The following is a 24,156-nucleotide window of genomic DNA, read 5'->3' on the forward strand; positions in this document are numbered from 1 at the left end:
CATGCAAAATGTGTTCACACTCAGCCACACTCAAGGCTGCTGGGGAAAAAAAAAAAAATCCCACTTCGGGTTTGTCAGCAGAGGCAGCTAAAACCAAGCTGCTAAAATCCCTCTGCTTCCACTCTTGCCACCCACCAAGCCCTGGCTGGTTTCACCACGTGCCTTCAGACGGTGCCCAGCCAGCATGCAGCTCTGCTGCTCGGGCCCCAAGGCCCCAAGGCCACCCACCTGGTGGGGGACTTGCACCCACATGGCCACCTCTGGGCCACACAATGCCCCTTGCCCACCCGGAGGCAAAGCAGGCACAAGACAACTGCCCAGGTCAGGGGAAGGCCCAGCTGGCGGCAGGGTCCTTCCCGTGAAGGGGCTGGCAGCCCAGCGGGCTTGGCTCCGCTGCCTCGCTTCCCCTTCTCCCACCTCCCCTTTGCGGCAGCCCTTTTGTGGGGCTGGGCAGCAGCTGCACACAGGCAACAACAACATGGATGGTTCTTGTGTGGAGTGCCTGCTCCAGCTCTTGAGCGCAAGAACCGAGTTTGGCCATGTAACCTTTACATCTGCACTTCCAATCATGCTTCCCAAGGCTGTTTTTAAACCAAGAGGGTATACAACCAGTCACTCCTAATGCTGTGAACTGCAGAACTGTTCCCCAACGTTACAGCGTCACTTCATGCCTTGCTTTACAGCGAGGCTGCTGTAAGGGATGGCACCGCACCAAAGGTGGCTTCCCAGTTTTGCAGAAGCCCAGTAAGTCAGAATAAACACAAGCAGAGCACCCACATTTCAGACATGCAATTCCATCGTCAATTACGAAAATTACTGAAACACAGCCAAGTTCAACATCATCTGGTGAAGAACATTTTGGTTCCGTGGCCATTGATTTTTGCTGGACAAAGTAATAAGTCATTGTTTCTGTGCCAAGTATACATGCATCGCAGCATTTTTTAATATCTTTTATTTTGGAATGCAGGATATCATAAGTTTAAGAGAAGAAAGTCCACTCACTCCACTAAAATTCAAAGTATGTAAAACCACAGCTCTCTCAATCATGTCATCTGTGCTAGAAATACCATTCTTTTTTTTTTTTCTTTTTTTTTTTTTTGCCACAGGACTATTACACTGTGTGCAGGTGGTAATATCTAAAAATATATCATGGAAGACATATATAAAACTAGACTACTCCTTTTTTGTTGTAAACTCTAAGTACGAATGAACCCATATTGATCTACCTTGTACCTTTTGGCACCAGAGTTTTTCTCATCAGGCCTGCAGCCCTTGTGCTGAAACACAGTTTCCAGAAAGAAAGCGTACAGTTCCTCGCACCTGTTTCATACATCACACTAGATAGAATGGCTTGATCTCTTCCAGGAAGGAGCTCAGTGGTGTAGCAAGGAGTCAGACAAGCACCATATGGGCAGAAGTGAGGGAAGACAAAAGCAAGGGTCGAACCAGTGCTCTCAGCAGCGGCAAGAGTTGCACTGGCTCACCTGTGTTGTCTAATCAAGTATTCTAAATCAATTAAGACTGAAGCTAATTTGTACGCATGATTCTTTGTATTTCTAAATGAACCTAAATATTCCACAGGAATATTCCATACGGTTTAATTCCTGTAGTACATGGACAGAAACCTATGACTGACCGAGCTCATTAGCCATGAAAGCATGGAGTTTCAGCATGCAAGCTTTTTTCTAGCAATATAAAACCTGAGTAGGGAATGAGTGAATACCTTCCTATCCTATAAAACAATGCTACCTAACATTAGAGGATTTTTCAGTTAACAATAACGATGTTAGTACAGTTGTTTGGAACTGTCATCAGATCTGAGCTCCAGCCTGTTAAAATATTTCAGTAACAACAACAACAAAAAACATTTATTGACATCAGTCATCTTCATTGTAAGAACACAAACATTCATATGTACTTCTCACAGGTTTGCTAGGAATCCTACATTTCTTAGAGGTTTTACAGAAAACGGAAAACCACTTTCTCTAACTGGACTGAATTTCCACCAATTTTTGTTTGGGCGGTGATATTCAAGCAGTGACAGCTTAGCTGCAGACACCCACCAAAGTACTTCTCCTGTCTGCCTACCCTGCCTCTCGGCACCAGTGGCTGAGCCACTCACCACTAGATTGCCCAAAACTGCAATTTATAGCACATTCTACTCAGGCTGGAATTAGCAGCAGTCTGCTTTGAAAAGGTGCACAGTAAACTAAAGCGTTTCAGCAGTGACTCAGCATTGTGTATTAATAGCCAGCCTAGGCTTATTTAAGACTACCATTGCCATGTGCCTGGGATACGAGTTGGATCAGGCTGTTGATCAGACTGAAAGCTCATCTTGCAAATAAAATCATTTTTTCAGCGTTGTGCACCAGCACAATTATAGAGCCAACATCGGGAGCAGGGGGTCAAGGATAAGGGTTGGGCAGGACAGTCCATTTTGCAGCAGCCTGCATTTATGTTGGCAGAGGTCAACCATAGAAGGAGCCGGCTCCCCTTTGCCCACAGAAGGAAGTAGAGGGTGCAAGGACAGAGAGCTGGGGGCAGCAGCAGCTGCTCACCCCTGCTGTGCCATCCCTCCTCCATGAACAGATGCTGCAGTTGTGAAGAACAAGACCCCCAAGCAAGTCTTTATACCTACCATATAAAATGAGCAGAACAGAAAACAGTGCTTAAAAGAACCACTTACACTCATCCTGCATGCAAATGAATACCTGTGTGTAGAAACGAAGAGAACAGGCTCCAGATACACAAGAACAAAACCAAACAACAACAAAAGCAGTCCTGTAGTATGCTTTTGGTCTAATTGGAAAGTACAAGGTGGTGAGAAATAGAAAAAGTCACCATAATCTGATTAGCTGTGTAATTACGACTAAACTGAGAGATCAATGAGAGAAACAATAAGGAGTTTTTTTTCAGTGTGGTACGCTGGAGAGAAAACGGGAAATCTGGTGGAAATCTAATGGGATAAAGTAACAGATGGTAGGTAGACACCATGGGGACATGGAATATGTTTAAAGATGATACTGGCTAACAGTATGATTAAGAGGATGCGCAATATTACAATGCACTGAGCTGAACAATAATGTAAGTAATAAGGCCATGAGAATCTTAATATACTAAGTTTCATTGACATTTATAGACTAGGTTAGACTTACTTTTATAAACATCTATGGGAAAAACACTCAAGAAAAAGACCAAGCTCTAGGTAATGCAAGTAACTAGGATATTAAAAGGAATGGCTCTTGTCCTCCTCTTCACAAACGTGGCAAAAAATGGTCCACAAATATGACACAGGATATTACACAAAAGATGAGCAATTGAGTTAATTATCAAAGATATAAAGATAAATAATGAACTCAATGTGCAGGGGAAAAAAAAAAAAAACACACCTTGAGCTATGTTTCTGGAAACAACTTAGCAGAACAAGCAAGTGGAACAGTGCAAACCACCGTCACGTGGGTTACCCAAAGCCTACCTGTCAGGACATCTTTCTAGCCGGCCTGTAAGGACTCCAGGCAAAACAATAGTGCAATCCTCAACCATTTCTTCAACCATAAATACGTTAGTAACTTCCAGCACAATCTTCCACATAACCTGCTTCTCTTCCAGTTGGTACACAGGCAGGAGTACAGCTTACGATCTATAAGCTGAACACACAAACAGGTCAACTCAAGGCGGCCTCGCGTGCTCAGGCAACGCTTTCAATTTTCTCTTGGGTATACTGTCAAAGTTTGCTATACTAGCCTCATGAAACTGTGGTGGTCCTGTGCCTTCCAAATATTTGCCAACAATTAAATAATACCTATAAACGATACAGTCCAGCTGTAGAACTGCTTATGTCTCAGTAAAATAAATAACTGTATATATAAACTCCAAACATATACAGATGGATACATACATACATACAATACAGAGAGAGAGTGTTAAATGGAGTAGATATAAACAAATGGTATACAAAGATATAAACCAATGCTGCATTATTATAAGCCAGTTATTTATGTAGATTTATTTTAAAATATGTCTGATTGCATTTATAGCACTGATGAAGACAACAGTAACGCACTAAACGTTATTAAACACTTAAACTAAAATTCCCCCTTGATCATCCCTCACAACCACTCTGATTCTGTTTTACCACCCAGAAAAAGAATAACCACACGACCTGAAGGTCAGAAAATTCTTACTCTGGTATGAGAACCAACTAAATTTCCAAAAGCAGGGGCCTCTCCCAGGCACAATCCTGCTTTCAGTCCTCCGATCTCAAATTGGCACTAATTTAAATTAGAGACTGGTAGCTTTAGCACTTCAGCTGATGTCAATTACCATTATATCACGTAAAGCACTCCCTGAAGTAATCAGAAACCAAGCTGCTTATGGAAATAGTACAAAAACCACATCAGGAATGAAATAGAAGCCAGTACACAGCAGAGATATAACCAGACCCTCTGCAAGAAAAAAAAAAAAAAAAAAAAAAGATTTAAATGGGCAGCTATGGGCACCTGCGTTCTGCATCAGCAGAATTACAGCCATTTCTGTGGCTTTAAGGTGCATAGAGAGGTCACTGTCTTCTCCAGATTGGATTACCGTGAAGCCAATGGATAACAACTACAGCAAGGAAGCAACTGGGTGCTGGACTGCCTTAAAACAGCTGAGGAGAAACAGAATAAGCCAAAATGATGCTGGCTCTGGCGCAGCTTCTGAGAGGGCACAGTCCCCTACTTCACTCACAGCTGGCTCATGAAAACTTCTCAGTGTTCTTAAGATCATTAAAGCCCAGTAAACCAACCCCTCAAACACAGATTATTTTTTTTATCCTAGTGCAGGCAAACGGTGAGAGGCAAAGAGCTTGGGTCCACTTAAGGGAGATGTAAGAACCAAGAACATGCACTCAGGAAGCCTAAATTGTACCAGCAATCTTGCTTTGTTGACAAAGCCTTGTGTCTCTTCTCGGTACCCCACCTAAATAGCTTTTGCTCAGGTACAAAATATTTTAAGGATGCTTAAACTAGTTTCCATAACTCATCATTTAGAGCAAGCTTACTCAACTGAGGAACCAGTCAAAGTCATTCAGGGACCACCTTACACTTACTGCAAGGGTAGATATAGATAGGCTTCCTGGCATCCTTCCATCCTACAATTTCCTACAGCTATTACACTGATGATTCAAATCTAATTTTAACAAGCAAGCAAGCTTTCTGCTGTCAGCAACCATTGTTCCAAGACAGAAGGAAAATACTTTAAACACATTTTCGTGTCTTTCAACATCTGCATTTTTGTATTGCTTTGTTCCTGGAGAGGGGCACAGAAAAGAAAAATAAGGGAAGCACTTCCCCAGGTAGGGAGGGTAATCTATTAGTGCTGTCACTTTTTATTTCCTAAACAAGCTTAATTTTTTCTAAACAATCCATGGGCAGGAGAAGGGTTTTGTTCCTTTAACAACTAACTAATGCTTTAAAAGTGCCGGTACAATAACAAAGCAAGTTTCAAAAACATATTCCCCTAGGATAACATACTGTTTTTGTTTCAAGAACAAACAAATAAACAAACAAGCATTTTCTACATCTTTGGTAAAATTGAATCCCAGACAGCCATCCTACTTATGTTTTTAAGTAACAAGTTTTATGCATCTCTTTACAGCTAAGTTTGTGTATAAATGAAATTCCTCCACCAGTTTAGGAAGGAACAAAGAATGTACATCATTCTACTCGACCCCACATGAGGAGATCATTCACCATGTTTCTAAATATTCACATAAGAGATCAGAAAAAGCAAAAGAATTTGCATATGCTTTTGCATATTTTCAGATAGCTTTCAAAGCAAGGTCAACATGGAGTAATGAAGAGCTGGGTTCATTAGTTGTACAGCAAAAGACCCATCTCACGTGCAATGGCAGTGAAAAGTTTGAAGATATAAGTTGGGTAAGGTATTCATGGAACATAATTAATTCTGAAGACAATGGTAGAAGCTTTCCTCTAATATAACCTAAGCATGGTTCCAATAACCAAGGATAAGATAAGATAACAAAATGCACAGAAAAGTCTTCATGATAAGGAAGAAACTGCCTAATTTGCTCTGAGTTACAGTACAATCAAGTTAGGTATGTGGCACATCCTGATGTGTGTATCGTGTTATTTTAATATCTTAAAATACAAAATTAAAGCTGTCTGCAAGTCTCTTGACAAAACAAACACCATACTGGGGTGCTGAAGGTGCTTCCTTTACTCAGAATTCATACCATAGAAGGATATTGATACATTGGAAAGGGAAATACTGAATAGCATTTCACACTTTAACAGGTATAGAAAACATTACCTGCGTAACGCACTGCCTTGTTATTACTGCCAGCGTAAAATACAATGCTATATTCACTGAATGGCAGTAGTCAAAACATGGGTGATCAAATGTGGCAGTCCTCTTCGACTTTATGGAACCCGTGCAAGGTATTTCATTTGATCTCTTTGCTCAAGTCAGTCACATTTGCTATTCATTCACATTCAGCACGTTATCAATCTGAAAAAGCTAAGATACATCATTCCCTGTTTTCTTCCAATCTCTGTGGGATTTAGTCTTCTACAGAATTATTGCCGTAAATAAAATGTTGCGTTTAGAGTGTCTGTAATACTGCCAGCCAATTCCACTGTAGATAAAGGTCAAGGGTAAAATTATAAAAACCACAACAGTTTTTTGAATTCTTTATGTGAAACATCAGTGCCGAACAAGTGCCAAACATCCAAGTCAACTTTGAAACTTTGAACATCGGTCAGTACTTACAGAGGTAACTTTAGGAGCAGGAAAATTACTGTATTATTTCTTCAGGTTTTTTGTACAGTGACTACTGTGTGGTGACTGTCCAACAGAAACATATGGCTAACTAAATAATCTAAATAATCTGCATATATACGGAGACAACCTCTAACTGAAAGATCTTCAGAAGCACAAAGACCAAAAGAGACCAGTATTATCTAACTGGGTTTCCTCAATAATGCAAGTTGTTTTTTTCTTTGTTTGTTTGTTTTTAACTCAAAGATGCAATTCTTGCATTAAAATTAACTTTGAAAGAAATCTGTATTTAAGACTTTAATCTGAATGGGATGCAGAAATGTCAGCTAATGATGAACTCCTCATCTCAATTTCAACAATTTACCAACTTAAATAGCTACGAATATTGGGGGAATAGCAGAATCTGTTTCCTGTTTGAACTCTATCGTTAGCTTATTTCTGATGCATCTTTTTATTTTCATATCTTCCAAACAAAAGAGCCTTCTCATGTCATACATCTTCACATGCTCATTACCAGATGATGATTACTTCTCAATTTCAGTCTCTACTTGACAAAACAGATTGGATTATACCAATTTCCTACTAGGAAGATGAGCTCCTCCAGAGCTCCCAAACTCTTTCCCCAGTAAGTTCAAATGCCCTAAATTCCAGCTGTCAAGTACGAGTGCTGCTCCTACACATTGCACCTTTGCTGCACTTCCATACTAGTTACATATCATTCATTCCATATGGATAATACAAATACACCATTTATTTGTTGTCTTGCAATTATATACCAAAACTCCGTAGTTACTTTTGACCAAATCACTGAATGGTGGCGTTAGATGCAAGTTGTACAATATGATGCAGTGTACGTACCTTGAGGTACACAAGTGAAAAATTTTGAAGGAGCTTTAGATATTATGGGTTTGCAGATCAGGAAGAAAAGACATCACTTTGCTGTTCCTCATTACTGTCTTTATTTATAACTGAGTAGCCTAATGTGAAATAATGAATTGAGGAGCATAGTAAGAAAACTAACTAACTTTTAAAACTGCCTGGAGACCTGGAGTAGGGGACCAGACAGAGAAAAAATGCTGGCATTTAGTTCCAAACAAGGATGCTCAGAAATTGCTCACCACAGCTTTTTCCAGTGATTAAAACCCAAGCTAAGAACTGCTGAGTTTTGCTTGCAAATTCAGCTAGCGTTTTCAGGACAGGACACAGGACAGCCTTCTGCAAAAGTGGTCAAATACTCAAGTATGTGTTATTATCATATAGTATTAGCAGAGACAGATCTGGACACCTGGTTTCAAAGCAAAGGATCTGAGTCCACTGCTCTGCTCATCACAGATGAGCACACAAACCACTAGGCTATTTCGGACTGGTACTCAATATTTACTAGACTGTTGCATTGACTAGGTGTTGCAAAGAACAATTTGTATGGGTGAAAAATGACAAAATAAGAGAAAGGGGGGTAATAATTTACAAATATCTGAAGGAGGAATCTGCATAGCAGAAAAAGGAGGGCATTTTCTATCAGATATGGAAACTCAGGAATAAAGGGAAGGATGTCTTTTTTACAAGGGAAAATGGTGAGTGACTTAGCAAGAAGTTGTTCTGGAGAAGAACAACTGTTGGCCTGTGGAAAAATTGCTAGAGGGCATACTGCAAAGCTACTGCTGGACAAAATAATGGCAAATGCACTGATGGAAACAATCCTGAATCCACAAGGCAGAATGCCTCAGGTGCTGTATAAGAACGGTTCCCAGTTTGCCTATCTCTGTACAGTACCTCTCTGGTACTGTAACTGAGATATATTGCCCCAAAAAATTAGCTGCCTTTTAATATAATCCTAATGTACTTTATTACTGATTTTAACAGGCTTTAATGGGAGGAAGCATATATTCAATTATTTTATTACATGCTTTGAATATAAATGGTGAGCATCTGCACTCTAGTTTACATCTTCCATCCTCACCCTCTCATAAAAAAAGCCCAGGCACGTTTTAGAATCGAAAGTGGCTCTCCCCACCCCTCGCCGCTTTCTTGGCTGGTTTGCTGGGATCTATATATCCAATCTAATTATTTTGATTCCCATTTCCAACCCTATCAGTGGTGCAGTGGTGCAAGAAATCAAAATGCCAGTCTCCTGAATGTGTTAGAACCTAAAAGCTAACAGCTCCTCATTTGCAGAGGCATCACTGTGTGGCCCAAAGCCCCTGTCATCATACAATTTATGTTCAGCGTTATGGATGTGACTTGAGAGGGTTTTCCCAGTGTACCGATACTGAGCATTTCATATAGCATTTCAGATGCTACAGTGTGTTGCATCATCTTGTTCTGTCACAACATAACTGACTCTAACAAACACCCGCAATGCTTCAGTTTAGATTTTGTCTCTTTTTGAACACTTAATTCCTTCTTCTTTGTTATTTTCCCCTTTGTTTTCTTAAAAGGGAAAAAAATAGGATGACATAAGCTTGTCTTCTCTTAAGTGATCAGAAATAAGAGTCAGCAATACTCCTGCCAAAACACCCGCTATCCTCGCAAATCAGGGGGATCATATGTTGCTCACTAGCTGAAGTCCCCTGGGGGTCTTTTCCCTGACTATACGCTTTTCCCCTCTTGAATTACAATCTTACTTAAATTACTAATGCCTCAGCGCCACCAAAATATTCCCATTCATTTCCACAGCTTTTACAAATATGATAATATGATTTGTGTTTAAATATAAGCGTCACCGTTTTACTTTTTATTATGAATATCGTATGTTTGGCAAGCTGTCTGACCTTCCTTATGATGATGAATGCTGCAGCAAACAATTTGCTGTATCTTTAAAGAAATGGCCAATTCAATTACATTATGCCAGAAGCTTTCAAATCCCTCTCTGCCAAACGTCTTTGCTATATCCTGCCACAGACAGCCCATTTGTATTCCAGCACAGTAGGACACTTGTTTTATTGAAGCATACAGTTCTAGTTAGGTACTATCAACAGAGCGCTATTTCAGTTCTCCAGCTCTGTGTTCCCTTCTGCCCCCTCCAGCCTCGGTTATTAGGATTTTCAATTTTACTGACCAAACGTGTGTGCATTACTAATTACATGCCTGAAATCTAGTAGTTATCGACTGCTACAACAAAATACATTAGTGACCAATTACAGGAGTTCTTGGCAGCAATGGTTATCATTTTAGTGGATTTAATCATTGCACTTAAAGTGAAGCTTGAGATTCCCTTTGAGATTACACCACTAATTGCTTCTGTTTTGCCAGTTACTGCATGAGCTGGTTTGCAAAAAGGATCACTAAAGATGCTTTCATAATATCAAAAAGCAGCAAACACATCAAGCATCCTGTAATGAGCCCCCCCTCCCCATAAAGTCACAGTGTAAATTTGTTCATACCACAATGCCAATCTCCTATACGTCTCCCTTGTCATCCTCCCTTTCCTTCTCATTTCTCGTTATTTGGGCAAACAGCAGCAGTAAGCTGCACTGCTGCTCACATGAAGTGTGTGTTACCGTAGACACACAATCATTTATTTAAACAGTTAGTGAGAACATTTCACCTATTTAAGAAAAAAATAAATCATTTTTTCCCTCCCTTCCTGTGCTTGAAGAGACAATAGTAATTGTTACTGTTATTATGACAGAAGATTTGAATGCTCTTAGACTTTTAGGAAAACAGAACAAAACAAAACAAACAAAAAACAAACAGGTAAATACGTGGTTTATTAGATGCACAATATCTTCATAATAGGCATCCACTCTCCAGGAATCCCTAAAAACCCACTCCCCCTCCAAAGGAATTTGTAATGTAACATATTGTTCTTTAAAAGCCCACGGCTACCTCCAGATCCCCACTAGTGATGAATTATCTGGTTTACAGCCTCATAAAGCAGAAGTGTCTATATATTTTAATGATGAGGCCAACCACAGGACTTTTGTACCTTTCAAATTCAGTGATATACAACTTTCCAAACACCACTGAAAAGCTGTGACACTTGGCTTCAGGCAACTAAGACAAGGAGATATAATTTCATTAACATTTTAGGTCAGATCAAAATAAGTTGTCTTTCAAAGACAGAAAGCATGGGGGAAGGTTGCAAGTACAATTCTATTAGCTGTCTGAGAACATATTATTTAATAAATAAAATTGTTTAAATAAATTTGGTTTCTTTTTAACAGAATTTCAGCTGTTGAAGCTTTCCATTACTCAAACGCCACTTTCCAGCCAAAGAAGCCCTCTGAAAACTATATATATTAAAAAACCTCAACCAAAAATTGCTCATAAGATTAAACAACCTTCTAGGATTGTCTCATCATACATCAACCTTTTTAAATTTCAGTGGATTCTAAGTTGATACATCTCTAATTAGAAACTTAATCAATCTCCGTGAGAAAGATATTGTAGAGAAAAAGCATTTTAAACCCCAGAGACTTCTTGACTATTTTTCATGCTAATGGAACAGCAGAGCATATGATATCTTTAAAAACTGTCAGAAACATACAATATGATTTACAAAAATAACAACAATCTCCCTGAGGTTAACTGCTCAATAAGCTGAAGAGCTTTATCCTACAGCATCAACAGGCTCTATCAGTCAGCTTCACTTCAGCCCATAAACTAAGGTACAGAACATTACCTAACAACCCCTGAAAAATAACACAATACAGTACATGGAGACTTGCGTCACTGACACATTTCATGTTGTTTCACACCAAGACGCAGATTTCCACAAAGCCGAAGATCTTTTCAGAACACCAGGCACAAGGGCTGCTGCATGGAAATGCTTTCAAAAGCATGGCCAGTTCATTTCCATGCTCAACTGAGAAATCTTGCCTTGGGGCTCTCAATTTCTACTCTTTATGAGGACAAATGTAAGTGATGCAGTAACTACAAATAACTGGCAAATGATAAACTGGATAAAACACCTAAATTAGAGTAGAGATCAACCTCATATTCATAAAGGCATAGACTATACAGTTTAACTAGATTATCTCCATCTGTTGGTCCAATAGTTCTTGACTTCTGCCTTCCTCAAACAACAATTAAGGACAATTCTGCCTTCTTCAAACAACAATTATGGACAATTTCCAAGTAAAAAGTGACAGAAAATTGACAAGATCTCTTTTTCATCCAAGAACCACTACCCTTACAAATACTCGAGCCCAGCAGCAGAATGACCACCTTTCTTTTGCATGGGAAAGTTCCTTTTTCACATACACAACCACAAAATTTAAATTGCAATTCCAAAAGGACTGCAATTGCACCTGGAATTTCTAGCGCTACCTTCAAAATGACAAAGCAGGAACAAGACAGAAGAAGAAAATATTCTTGAAATGAACAGCTGAACGTATGTAGCACCCGAAATACAAAAGGTCAGGAAATACCTGCCTTTCATCACTGTCAAAAGCAATAGGCTAAAATATGCAGAGTAGGACTGATAACACAGGAAATAAATGAAAACATTTGCTGTGCGTTAGTACAAAAGTTAAAAGAAGCAAGGCAAAAAGCTCTCTCAAAGGTCCCTGCTGGATTTAAAACAGAACTGTTGAGCCAATTTCAATTTAAAAACATGCCATTATCATTTAAGAACACCAAGTTTCTCTCCTTTAATAAACCTTACACCTGTTCACTAGAGTTCATGGTCCCAGTTCCTACAACCGTGCACAATGAGTGTGAGTTTGACGAGGCGCATTTTTCGCAGGAACCAGAACTTCGGTGAGAACAACAAATGCACCAGAAAGCAGCCAGTTACTTCTAATGATGTCTCAGGCATTATTTGTGATTCAATATCTAACTTACAAATCAAAGAATGATAATGCAGAAGGCAGACATGAAACATTTCCAATTTGTAAATGAATTTATTATAAGTCTTACGTGTGTATAGCTTACAAAGCCTAGTACATTTTAAGGTACATTTTTATTTCTCTTTAATATCAAAACCAATGAAGGATACTTTTTTTTGGTCTTCTATTCTACTGCAAAGAGAAAAACACGCTGAATACTATGGCAAAATGTAATATACTTTTTATGCAGTGACATGACAGATACCAGTCTATAAGTTCAGCACAAGAACATGATTAAACCACAGAACAGATTTGGAATAAAATGCACTGATAACAAGATCAGATTAAATTGAGCGACTCTCAGCTGAGAAATAGTTTGTAAAATTTAATACCAGTAAGAATATTCAACTTACTGAAGTCTTACGAAACTAAAACTAATTCTTTTAACGTGATAAATGCCAGCAGGAAGAAAGGCTTCAGCTCTGGCAATTGTTTCAGAAAACTCGATTAACTTGCCCATTATTAAAAATACGTTAACAGTAGAAAGAAGTTTCATGCTATACTGTATTTATCTACTCATTAAATTACATGTATTTCATATAATAACATATATGAATAAATAAATACATTAAATAATAAAACAAAGTACCTTTTTGACATGTAAAATAATTTATTGTAACCAAAATAATGCTTGGATTGCCAGGAATGGAAGCGAGGCGGATAACTGCTATAGCTGAAACTGCTACAACTCTTTTTTTCCTGCCTTTTGAAAAACCTGTGTAGGTTGGGTTTGGAACTGTTGGCCACCTTCCAATGCCTCGGAAGGTCTGTCACATGCCCCATCAAAACTGATGAAGAAAATCTCTCTTTGTCCTATTTTAATGGTAGCTAATTCACCCCTTGCAAAACAACCATATTAAGCCACTGCGAGGTCCTCTTCTTAGCCTTCATCCCCTGATGGCCTCATACTTAACCTGGCCTCTTGTTAGGACTTCAATCCTTCTGAACCTCAGTGCCCCATAATGATTGCAACTCACAAGTTTGAGTTTAAGAAACAGAGAGGTCACTCAAATTCAGCATTTAGTCTCCAGATAAATAGCTGAAAAGGCAAAATACCAGAATCTTGCATATAATCTACACTTAATTTTATGGAGGCTTTAAGGGTAGGAATAAAAAGTACTGAAGGTTGTATGCTGCATTGCATTTAGCTAGCCCTACTACTTCTAGTATTTTTCAATCCAAAAGCTAAGGTACAGTCTCAATTTACACTTTGCAAGTAGACGAGAAGATGCTGAAAAACAGTCAACAGTTTTAACATTTTGTAAAGCTGATTTCCAGCTAAATGTTCACTTACTCAGGTGCAAGTACAGTCAAGCTCCCCAGTTTCCCCCAGATTTTCCCTTCAGGCCAGTTTTATCCTTAGGTACCTAGGGGAAAAAAAATCAATTTACATAACTCCTCTTAGGTTCATCTCTTGATTATATGAACTATTATGACCCAACATTATCAGCAATTAAAAAATTTTCTAACAGGATTATTTCCCATCAGTTGGTTTAACCAGGAGGAAACTCAGAGCTTTTTTTTCTCTGCAGAAAGACCGTTTTTTACTTGACCAGGTTTTTATGACTTAGCACAGCCTTAAATGAAAGAGTTTTCTGTGAGAAACCTTATGTAAATTCAACCTCGTAGAAGGCGGGATTGCATGATTTAGGTACGTTTCATCACTTGTTTTTAGGAGTACAAACAGAAAGCAACACAGTTAAGGCTTTGTTAGCCACAGATTTAAGCTACCTTAAAGCTGTTAACATGTGACAAGAAAACCCTACATATTCAATTGCCACTTTAAAAACTGAAAGAAGGTTTGTGTACAGGTGTGCTGTCACTTAGTTAAAGAGGAGCTCAAAAAATAAAGTTACTCTACTTTCTCCTGGCACTAGTATGGATTAAAGAACCATTCCAAAATGTGCTATTCAACCATATGGAATCAATTTTTGCAGACATATGGAGTTCCAATTAAATAAGTGTGGCTTTACTGACACAAAAGTCCACCTGCACATATTCAAATTTTCCAGAATTAGACCATCTAATTTAGACCAGCCCATCTAACAATAACAGCGTAGAAAAGCAATGCATTTGATATAACACAACAACCAAAGCAATTCTCTCTAAATAGTAATTACTGCCTAACTTTTTACCATGGTCAGAATATAACCAAATTAAAAAGAAAACAAACATGGAACTAGTTTCCCTAAAGCACAATTCAAATTACATCAGGTCAAAAGAAAATTATTTTTAATTTTCTCCATCATGCAAGTAAATATATCATCCTAAAAGTAAGCAAGGTACTCTCTTTCAAAGAAGAATTTACTAGAAGTCATTGGAAATTTCAAAACCAACTGCAACTATACTTCCTAGTTTTTAAGTTTTGTTTGCATATTGTGCATCCAGCTTTTCCCAGGATAAGTATATGGAAAGCGTACATTAAATAAATAAATAAAGTCAGCAAGCTATATATAAGCCCTCAAAACTGTAAGTCTCAAAACAAGAAAGGTGTCTGATGAGGTGGAAACTAACATTTTTAAGGCAAACACTATGTAAGTCCAAATTTTTATTTTTATTTTTTAAGTAGTCCTAGTTAATTGGTTCATATCCAGTCTTTTTATTAGGAGATGAGGTGCAATTTCCTTCCACTGTACCCACCTCACTCAGTGAACAGAGTAGGCAGAAGAAAACAGTACTGAAAATCTTCACGTTAACTGACTTACATATGGTCATGGCACAGCTCTATGATTTATCTGCTCTGGGTTCCCACAGAGCTTCTCTTTGCTACTGCCATGATACTGCAGTCCCCTGTGAGGTACCACATATGACCCCCATAGACTTGGAACTTAAAGAATGAAACTTTTGAGTTGAGAGTATTACAAACCTTAGCATTCAACCAAATATTTCTAAAAGTCATTTATTAGAGCACCTAGCATTATACATTTTTTTAATTCTCTGCGGAAGTTGTAGTCATCTGCCTTAACTAGGTGATGCATCTTTCATTTCTTGTAGCACATTGTCCCATTCACTACCTATCCCAAAGCTTCTACAACAAATTAAAGCAATTTTCCAAAGACCTGTCTCCTTTGCTACACAGTCTTCATACACTTGTGCTCCTGCAAAAAGACCTTATAATTCTGAGATCATATAACTTAAAACCACGTTATAACATCCAAGGCGGCGCAGTTACCAAGGTCTAGACAACCTTAATTCTTCACTTTCCCAGCTCTGCAGCGCTTGCTCTTCGTAGCTCAATGTTCTTCAAGACAGCTTTCTGAGCTTGGTTTAACTCCCAGCTCTGTTAAGGAAAACAGCCACCGAGCAGGCGAAGTTCCATTTTGCTCACTCAGATTCTCCCCCAGAACTTGGCCACCTCTCCTCACCCAAGCTGTACCAGCACCAACCCATGGGGCAACCACCACCACCTGCATCACACTCCCTGTGATCAGGCTCAGCCTTGCGTATCTGATCTCAGTCCTGTCTTCCTGCCTCTTTAGAATAGCTGCTTTGCTCTCATCCACTTCATTACATGACATATTGCTCCCTGCCCTCCCCCCAACCAGAATCTCATTCCCATTAGTTTCCAGCTCTCAGGCACTACCTTTCCTTTTAATCTTAGCATCATCTCTCAGCTTTCTGTCCCCTCCACCGATAGATCTGAGTGTTCTTTCACACTGCTTTTTACTTTCCAGTGGCTTTCCCACTGTTTTACTCTCCCTCTCACCCTTCTGCACTTCCCTCTTGCCCTACCTAAATTTTCAGATTTATTCTCAACAGCTGACTATCTTTCCCTTATTTCCTTTCCTGGCTCCTACATAGTGATTCACATGCCATAGCTATGGCTGCTGTGCTCCATGCTGAAGTCGCTTCCGGTGATGGGTGTTAAATAGATCTGCACCAGAGCTGCTTATGTGCAGGAACGCTTAATTTGAGGATCCCAGGAGACAAGCCAAAGCAGCAGTGCTGTCTGTGAAGAGGTAGAATTTTGAGCACTTAAATCCTTTACTACGGAAAAACAGAGACAACTATATATACTTAGATGTTGGGGCAGCTATATGAAGGTTTTGTGGATTGCAGGTACTTCAGTCTTGATGTTAAATTAACACAATCTCAACTTTAAAATTAAAAAAAACAGTAATTTATCTCATTATCCTCCATTTGTACAGTGACCCCCCCAAAAAAAAAATTAGACTGACTGTAAATCTTAACCTAAACTCTTTCTACATTTCAGTTAATATGCTAGCACTTCTTGAAGTCATTCTTTCTGAACACAGAACAGCCCTTGATTCAGTCACATATATTAACTACTGGGGGGAAGGTAGTTTTTAATTAACAGTGGGTGTTCTCAGCTCTGTTTACCAAGGATAAGTGCACTTATCTTTATTCCACTGGAAGAAAGTAGATGCTAGCATACATTCATCTCTTTTTCCAGAAAGCACAAACCAACCAAAGATATCTTCCCACTTTGTCTCAAACAGCTCCCCCTTTTCTGGGAAGAGGCTTAAGGGGGTTAAGGCTGAATTTACGATGATTTCATACAGTTATGAGAGGTTATTTACTTCAAAATGTAAAATAATAAAGAAAATTAAAAGACATTTGATTTATTGCATAAGTCCTATTTTTAGAATAGTTTAAATAATTGGGTTGGTAACAATAGGGTTTGTATCAACAGAATTAGGAGTAAATCAACACAAACAAGTCGCAGTTATATAATAAATTCAAATCTGATGAGAATTTCATTAAGAACATTATTCCCACATTTGAACACACAAAAATAGCTCTCTGGATTACCTCATGACATCACCACTATTTGTAACAAGCATCTTTAAAAAAGAAGAGGTAACACAGACTTTCATAGAAAGTAGGACTGGTGATCTCTCTTGGTATAAATGAAACCTAACAGCTAGCTGTAGGATTCTTCCTAATGTGAATTTACATATATATCCTAAACCTGTCAGTTCTCTCACTAATCTGCCCTTCTATCTTATTTTTTCTTTTCTCATAAACATTTTCTTGTCTCATGCAACTCCTCCTCTTCCATTCATCTCCCTATGTTTGTTTCTTCCTCTTCCCCATCATTTCTTCACTGAAATACAACCCAAATTTCAGTTTGTATTGCCTTTCTGCATAGTATAATCACAATTATACTATGTATAATAGTATATATGTATATAGTAGTATAATCACAATTATACTACTACACAATTGCCTTTCCGCATTATAATCAGTACTTTAGGAGTCACAACCTACATGTACTGCACATACTGAAGGAGCTTTTCCTTAGCTTTAATACAATTTAGGACTGGTATATCAGAAAGGTGAATGTAAATACTAAATTAGAGTAAGTGAAAAATTGATAATAAACTTTCATAATACCTTTGCAAGTAGCTTCCTAAGGTTTATAATCTTGTTTGCTGTAACCTGCATGTTGATTGTCCAGAATACAGAAGTTCTGGAAAAAGACAAATCTAGAAGGGTGGCATTGGATTTAAAAGCAGCTCTGTTGCTAATTGCTACTCAGAGCTTAAAATTCTTCTTACTTTTCCTCTTCTGCCCCCACTTCATTCTAATACACAGGGTCACATTTTCATGGCGCACTGCACATGCTATTTTGCTTCATGTGCTGGTTAAATCGCTCTGTGCCTAAGCCTTGGGTTTCTTTCCTGAGGATTCATTTAAAATAATGCAAAAGACACGTGGCTTTTCTTCACTGCTTCCTGTGAGCCAGTAGACTTCCCCATCTCATTAGGACAGTACCACAGTCAGTCACATTGCTCCTCTGCCTTTCTCTGCCACAGCAACAGGTCCGGGTTCCTCTTCACTCAAATACAATCCCACCCCTCCAGGATGACAACCGCAGTCGCAGTTGCTCATCTACCCTTGTGCTCTGCTGCACTACCAAACCCTATACCTCCCAGACAACTAATGGGGTCAGCTCCTGAATCCTCTGGCATGCCACACAATACTCCGGAGGCTAAGCAGAGATTTTGTGTGTGTATGTGCCTGCACGCATAAGAGTGACTGCTTGCTCAGGAGGGGCAGCGATGGGCAGCCTTTCTCTTCGGGGTGAAATTTTCGAATACAGCCAGGAGGTTTAAGCTCAAGGATTCTCACAGCCTGTAATAAAACCTATGTGACTGAATAGCCTTCATTTAAAAATCTCACCCTCAGCTGAAATGTAGGTTCAGTGAAAAAAACACATATCCCTGCTATACAGCTACTGCAGTGCTGGGAGGTGAGTTAGTAACAGCATACTTAAGAGTACAGCTAAATGATTCAATGCCAGAAGGTGTCTGCTAAAGAGACACATCTCCATTTTTTCAACACTGAAACAAAAGAAAAGTAACTGTGATTTATCTGAAATAAAGACAGTACACTGAAGTTATATTTAAAAAACAAATGATGGGTAATATTTATGTATACGACAAGACAGCCTTCCAACAAATGTTCTGGGTATCTGATACACAAACATTAAGATGCAGTACCATCAACGAATGCAATAATTACAAATAAATCACTCGTTCCTTTGCTCAGCCACTGCATTACGTACACCTTGACGCTGAAAGTAATATCTAGTTATCCTCATTTGACCCCTAAATGCAACAGGGAGACAAAACTGCTCAAAACACTTGAATCTTGCTGATAAGCACTGAATGTTAAAGGTATGTGTCAGGATAATGTAAGATGGTATTCACCCTTATTTCTTCTAAAGAGGACTCAAACTGTGACACCAATGTATTTAATGTTGTGCCACCTCCCGTTCTGCAGCTTGGCATACCGCCGGCTGACGGTGAAGATAAAATGAGGCCCAGTCATCCCGGCTCCCGCCACCGGCTTGGCCTGACCCTACAAATCCACCAGTTGCACATTCCGTGGAGGAAGCAGGACTGTTACTGTGAGTCATGACCTTGGAACTAGGCTTCAAAACCTAAATAATCCAACAGCTATAACTCATACAGAAGCCAATTATCACTCGTAATCCTAAACATTTATCAAAAGTAGGCACTCTAAGTCTCTCCTATTCACCAGCACGTTCCTGTTTGTTTGCTAATTAGGGTAACAGGTACATAAACATCTGCAACTACTGTAGATTGATGTTGAATTTTATTTTTTTAAAGACACAAGGAGAGCTTCAGTATTTGTCCCTGCACACTTTCCGGAACCATCCTCCTCAGTCTATTTTACTCCTCCTGGCTGACGCTCCCAGGCCTGAGATGGGCAGAGGCACGGCGTTTACATGCCGGTTCCTGCCAGGTGACATGGAAGGACACTGTGCTCAGCCCCGCGTTGCTCCTCGCCAGGAAGGCCAGGACAGTCACGCACAGAGGCAGGTTCGCCTCATCTCCTGCAAATCCCCCCTCATGGCGACACGGCCCTTCGGCCGCAGGACGAGCAGGACGCAGGTGCTGATGGCTGCCGGTTGTGGACAACGCACCACTGCATACCTTCAGGAGGTATCTTCTTTTTTTGGTAATAAATAGGTTGTCAGCTTAACAACCTTCAGCCAAAATCAGCACAGCTAACCTAGAAAAGTCTCTCTTACTAGAATAAGGGGATTTTAACGTTACGGCTATAGCAATTTTAGTCTGGTTTATGGTAGTTACCTCGCTCACACAGGCAAGCACTAGAACTTTTCAGCAAACATTTCAGCACAAGTGATCCAGGTTTATACTTTGTACAGCCTAAAGGCAATATAGCTAGCATTGCTTTGATCGTTAGGCTTCACAGTTCACGGAGAGTTGTGGGAGAGAGGAAGTGCCGGAGGCCTGGTAGTTTCAGGAACCATTAATTATAGCGACTCATCGTGAAGGGCATTACTGGAAGTCTGCTTCAGACCATCTGAAAGTATTTGAGATAATCCCATCATTTAAATATAAACAGCACAGTTGCTGTCACACAGTTGTCAATGAAAGACAAGTTCTTGGTGCATTTTTATTCAGATTGACAATCTATAAACTGTTGAACAGGGGGAAAGAAATCTGCCACAGTATGTCTGTTCAATTAAAACTTATTCCCTAGTGTGTTTTTCTTGTTTTATTCTCAAAGTAAATTATAAATCACGTTAACTGTCTACTATACTATAAATATTATGGCTAAAATTTTCAAGAGACTGGCTATTAAGTTTAGTCAGCAAAGCTAAAGTACACTCTTCTGAATTCAACTCATTTATTGAAAGAGAATTCATCCTAAACTGGAGCTCTAGTCTTTTTATGGGGAAAATAAAAGCGATGTTCAACCGGCCCCAATTAGAAAAATTAATGAGCTGTTCAAAATTATTTGACTCCTTTTCAAATAATTTGTACAAAACCACATGGCAAGCTATTGGTAAAAGCAGCTATAGTCTCTTGCTTACCCCACTTACTTTGCTAAGAGTTCTCCACTGACTAACAAGGTATTTTGTTCATATTCAGCATTATAGCTGTTCCCTGCAAGAATCTTTTTTTTTTTTTTTTTGGTAATAATAGTCACATAAAGCACAGAGTCCTCTTCACAGTCGGCTGAACATTTGGTGGCACGACATGGCCTGGGTCTAAAAAAACAGTAACTTAAGAACTTAGATTTTACTTTGCAATCTGGCCCTCCAGTGAAACGCTGAAGGGAAACTTTCTCTTTAAATCCTGTCCAGAATAAAATCTAGAAAGCTGTACTCCATCTTTTACCAGATGCTTTCTCTGTGACCTTAACTTACTAATTTAAGAACACCACTTCTTCCTGTTGCACACTTAGCAGGAAGCAGCTATGCCATGAATGTGTTATAAACACTACGCGACTCTCTGGTTGTATGGCTTTGTGAAAAACAAGACAACCTAATGGAAGTGCTGCTCTTTATCATCTGCTACTTCCTGCCCACATTCTGATGACTTAATTCAATACCAAAGTTAGACCCTGTGAAAGCATTTCACATCTCATTCTCCTTCCTTATTTTCCCTTTCAATCTGAGGTCTTTGACGATACGCTGATTTCCCTGGAAGTTCACTGTCTCACGGATGCCACAAAAGCAATGGCAGAGGATGACCAAACGCCAAGGTATTGCTTACTAACAACACTCCTCCTGGGTACAGGATAACCCAAACACATATATCCTTCAGACATCACGACAGAAAAACTTCTCCAGAGAAAAAAGCAAAGTTTTAGTAGTGGAAAGACCGCAACATCTTGCCTGGATCACTAGCGCGACATTTCAGCGTGCGCCTCAACATAGTTCGAAGACACAGGATGGGCACTCCGGGATGAGTGTGCAACTGTAGGCAACCATGCAATGAGTGCTCAGTCTTGAAGTTTCCACAGATACCTGTTCTTTGTGCCCTAAACACCACAAAAACCTTCTTAATACCCTACAAAAAGCACAGTAGGTATATGAAAGAATAGACTTACAGAATATGATAGAGGGAGAAATGGAAATTGAGGTCATTGGCCATATCCTATGTCTTTATAATAACAGTGATATATTTTTTTAATTGCAAAGTAACAACTTCTCCTAAATTATCACAAGAAGTGGACCATGCATCACACAACGAAAGAGGATAAAAATATTATCATTGTGTGCCTATTTCCCCACAGGGAGCCATTCATCCCTGATCCCAGATCTTGCAATCAGCAATGGTGAATGTGAGAAGATGGGGGGTAGAAGTGAGGACAAGTAAAATAAGTTTTTAACGGGTTCAGGAGGAGAAGAGCAGAAAAAAACATACTTCTTATCCACAGGCAACCACTGGAAACCCTGAGGTATGCTGTTAGTGCCAAATAAGTGTAATGAAAATAAACAGCTTCAGTCTCCCTTCAGACCTCTTGGAGACCTCAATACTTCAAATACTTTAAATCCAAGTCTCAAAAAAATAATGGCTAGGAACATTCTTATAATTTCTTGTCTAAATTCATTCAAGGCCAATTGATAATATCAATACCAGACACAATGGTTATACATTAGGTGAAACAGTTCTTTAGTCCTGCTGTTTATCCATAAATTTATTTACAAAGAATAGCTTTATCCCTTCTCAGTCTTTATTTGACCAAGCTAAACAACAGAAGCTTTCTAATTTGCACTTTGAAAGATAAGTACTCCATTACTCTGATCAGCCTCGTAGTCTGTCTTTGCACCTGTTCCAATTTAAGGCCATCTTTCCAGACTGTAAGTGACCAGCATCAGACACAATATTCCAAATGAGGTCTCAGGAAGGCTTTGTAAAATGCTATTAGCATTTCTCCCTCTCTGGACAAAAATATTGTATCTAATGTGTTGTAGAAGCACATTAGCCTTTCTCACAGCTGCATCATACTGGTGGCTTAGAGCCATATTAATGGCATTATCACAGCACTTTACCTAATTCAGATGCTACAACCATTAAATCATCTACACAGCATCCTATGATGTTAACAGATGTTCTTCTCATTTTAAATATTTGCATATCGAGATAAAGACCAGAACGACCTGTCTGAGACCAGACACTGGGGGCCTGCAGAGCTGAATTAGCAACTGAGACTTTCTGATCCGTAATCCTAAATATACACCTCCAAACAGTAGCAGCAAACAGATGAACTGACAGAGCACCGTAACAAGGGTACTCCTGTTACCTCATGCCAAATGCTTGTGCCTGCACTCAAAAGCCATTTCTAAATGGACAGTTATAGATGGCCACTTCTCTCCTCCACCATGTAATTGCATTAGGCTGCCGAGGAGCCACACAGAACATACCCGGGAAGGCCAGACCTCACGGCTCATCACTGCTCGCTCTCATATTCATGTCCTCAGCTGGCACTGCAAGTGCCTTTTCGTGGTGTTCCCATCCAGACAAGCCTCTAGGCTTTAGGTCACCCCCTCCTACACATACTTGCCCTTAGTTACTGGAGCAAAAGCTGCTCCGTTATAACCACTTCTCCCAAAGTTCGTGTTTACACTGGTACTTTCTCCTGAAAAAAATGTTTTCAGGACTCTGAATCTTTAATTTCAATGCTCTTCTAATTCTGAAATTTAGATCACACTGTAAGTCACAGGTCAAAATAAAACTAGAAAAAAATATCTAAAAACACAGTAGCACAAATTCAAAGAATAATGATGGACAAATGAGCTGACCTGGTAACCAAGGAAAGAGCTTGATGGTTCCTACACGATGCAGTGTATTGTAGCTGCTCACATCGTAGTGTTAATTTCATAATAATAATCAAAAACTCCTAATGCCAACTTATTCCCACTAACAAACCCTATCTTTGTGAAAAATTTGCCTGGAACATGACCATTACTAGGCCTAGACAGAACACGAATTAATTTCCCTTAAAGCTTGGAACCTCTTAATTGCCTCAGAAATGCCACGCATGTTTTGCAGCTACGTTCCAAAATATACTTTTTCTTCCAAGCAACTATAGCAGAGCCAGCACTGCCCCCTGAGCTAATACACGGGAGTCTTTTTCTTTAAATAAGGCAGGCATTCTAGTCAGACAGCACACAACCGCTTCCTCTAAGAAAATAAATATCCTAGTTATATTTGAACTTGGGTTCTCTCGTTTTGCCCGTTACCACGCATATACCTTAAACATTTCACGGTAAGGCTGTACTATGAGCTGTCTT

The 24,156-nt window shown here is 39.3% G+C and overlaps 1 protein-coding gene across 10 annotated transcripts in view; it reads right to left on the bottom strand.

Annotated features, from left to right (window-relative positions):
- TBL1X (transducin beta like 1 X-linked) overlaps window positions 1-24,156 on the bottom strand; it is a 202,906-nt gene that overhangs the window by 134,106 nt on the left and 44,644 nt on the right. For 5 of the 10 annotated variants that reach the window (XM_035542349.2, XM_035542358.2, XM_035542354.2 and 2 more), the window contains exon 2: window positions 13,906-13,978. The exons of 3 other annotated variants lie outside the window; for them this stretch is intronic. The gene's annotated coding sequence lies outside the window, so the exon portion shown is untranslated. Of the gene's footprint in view, window positions 1-3,475; window positions 3,648-13,905; window positions 13,979-24,156 lie in introns of all 10 variants that reach the window. 2 more of the 10 variants (XM_035542356.2, XM_035542359.1) reach the window with 1 other exon arrangement.

This window comes from Cygnus atratus, chromosome 1, assembly GCF_013377495.2.
Source record: "Cygnus atratus isolate AKBS03 ecotype Queensland, Australia chromosome 1, CAtr_DNAZoo_HiC_assembly, whole genome shotgun sequence".
Taxonomy (NCBI): Eukaryota; Metazoa; Chordata; class Aves; order Anseriformes; family Anatidae; genus Cygnus; species Cygnus atratus.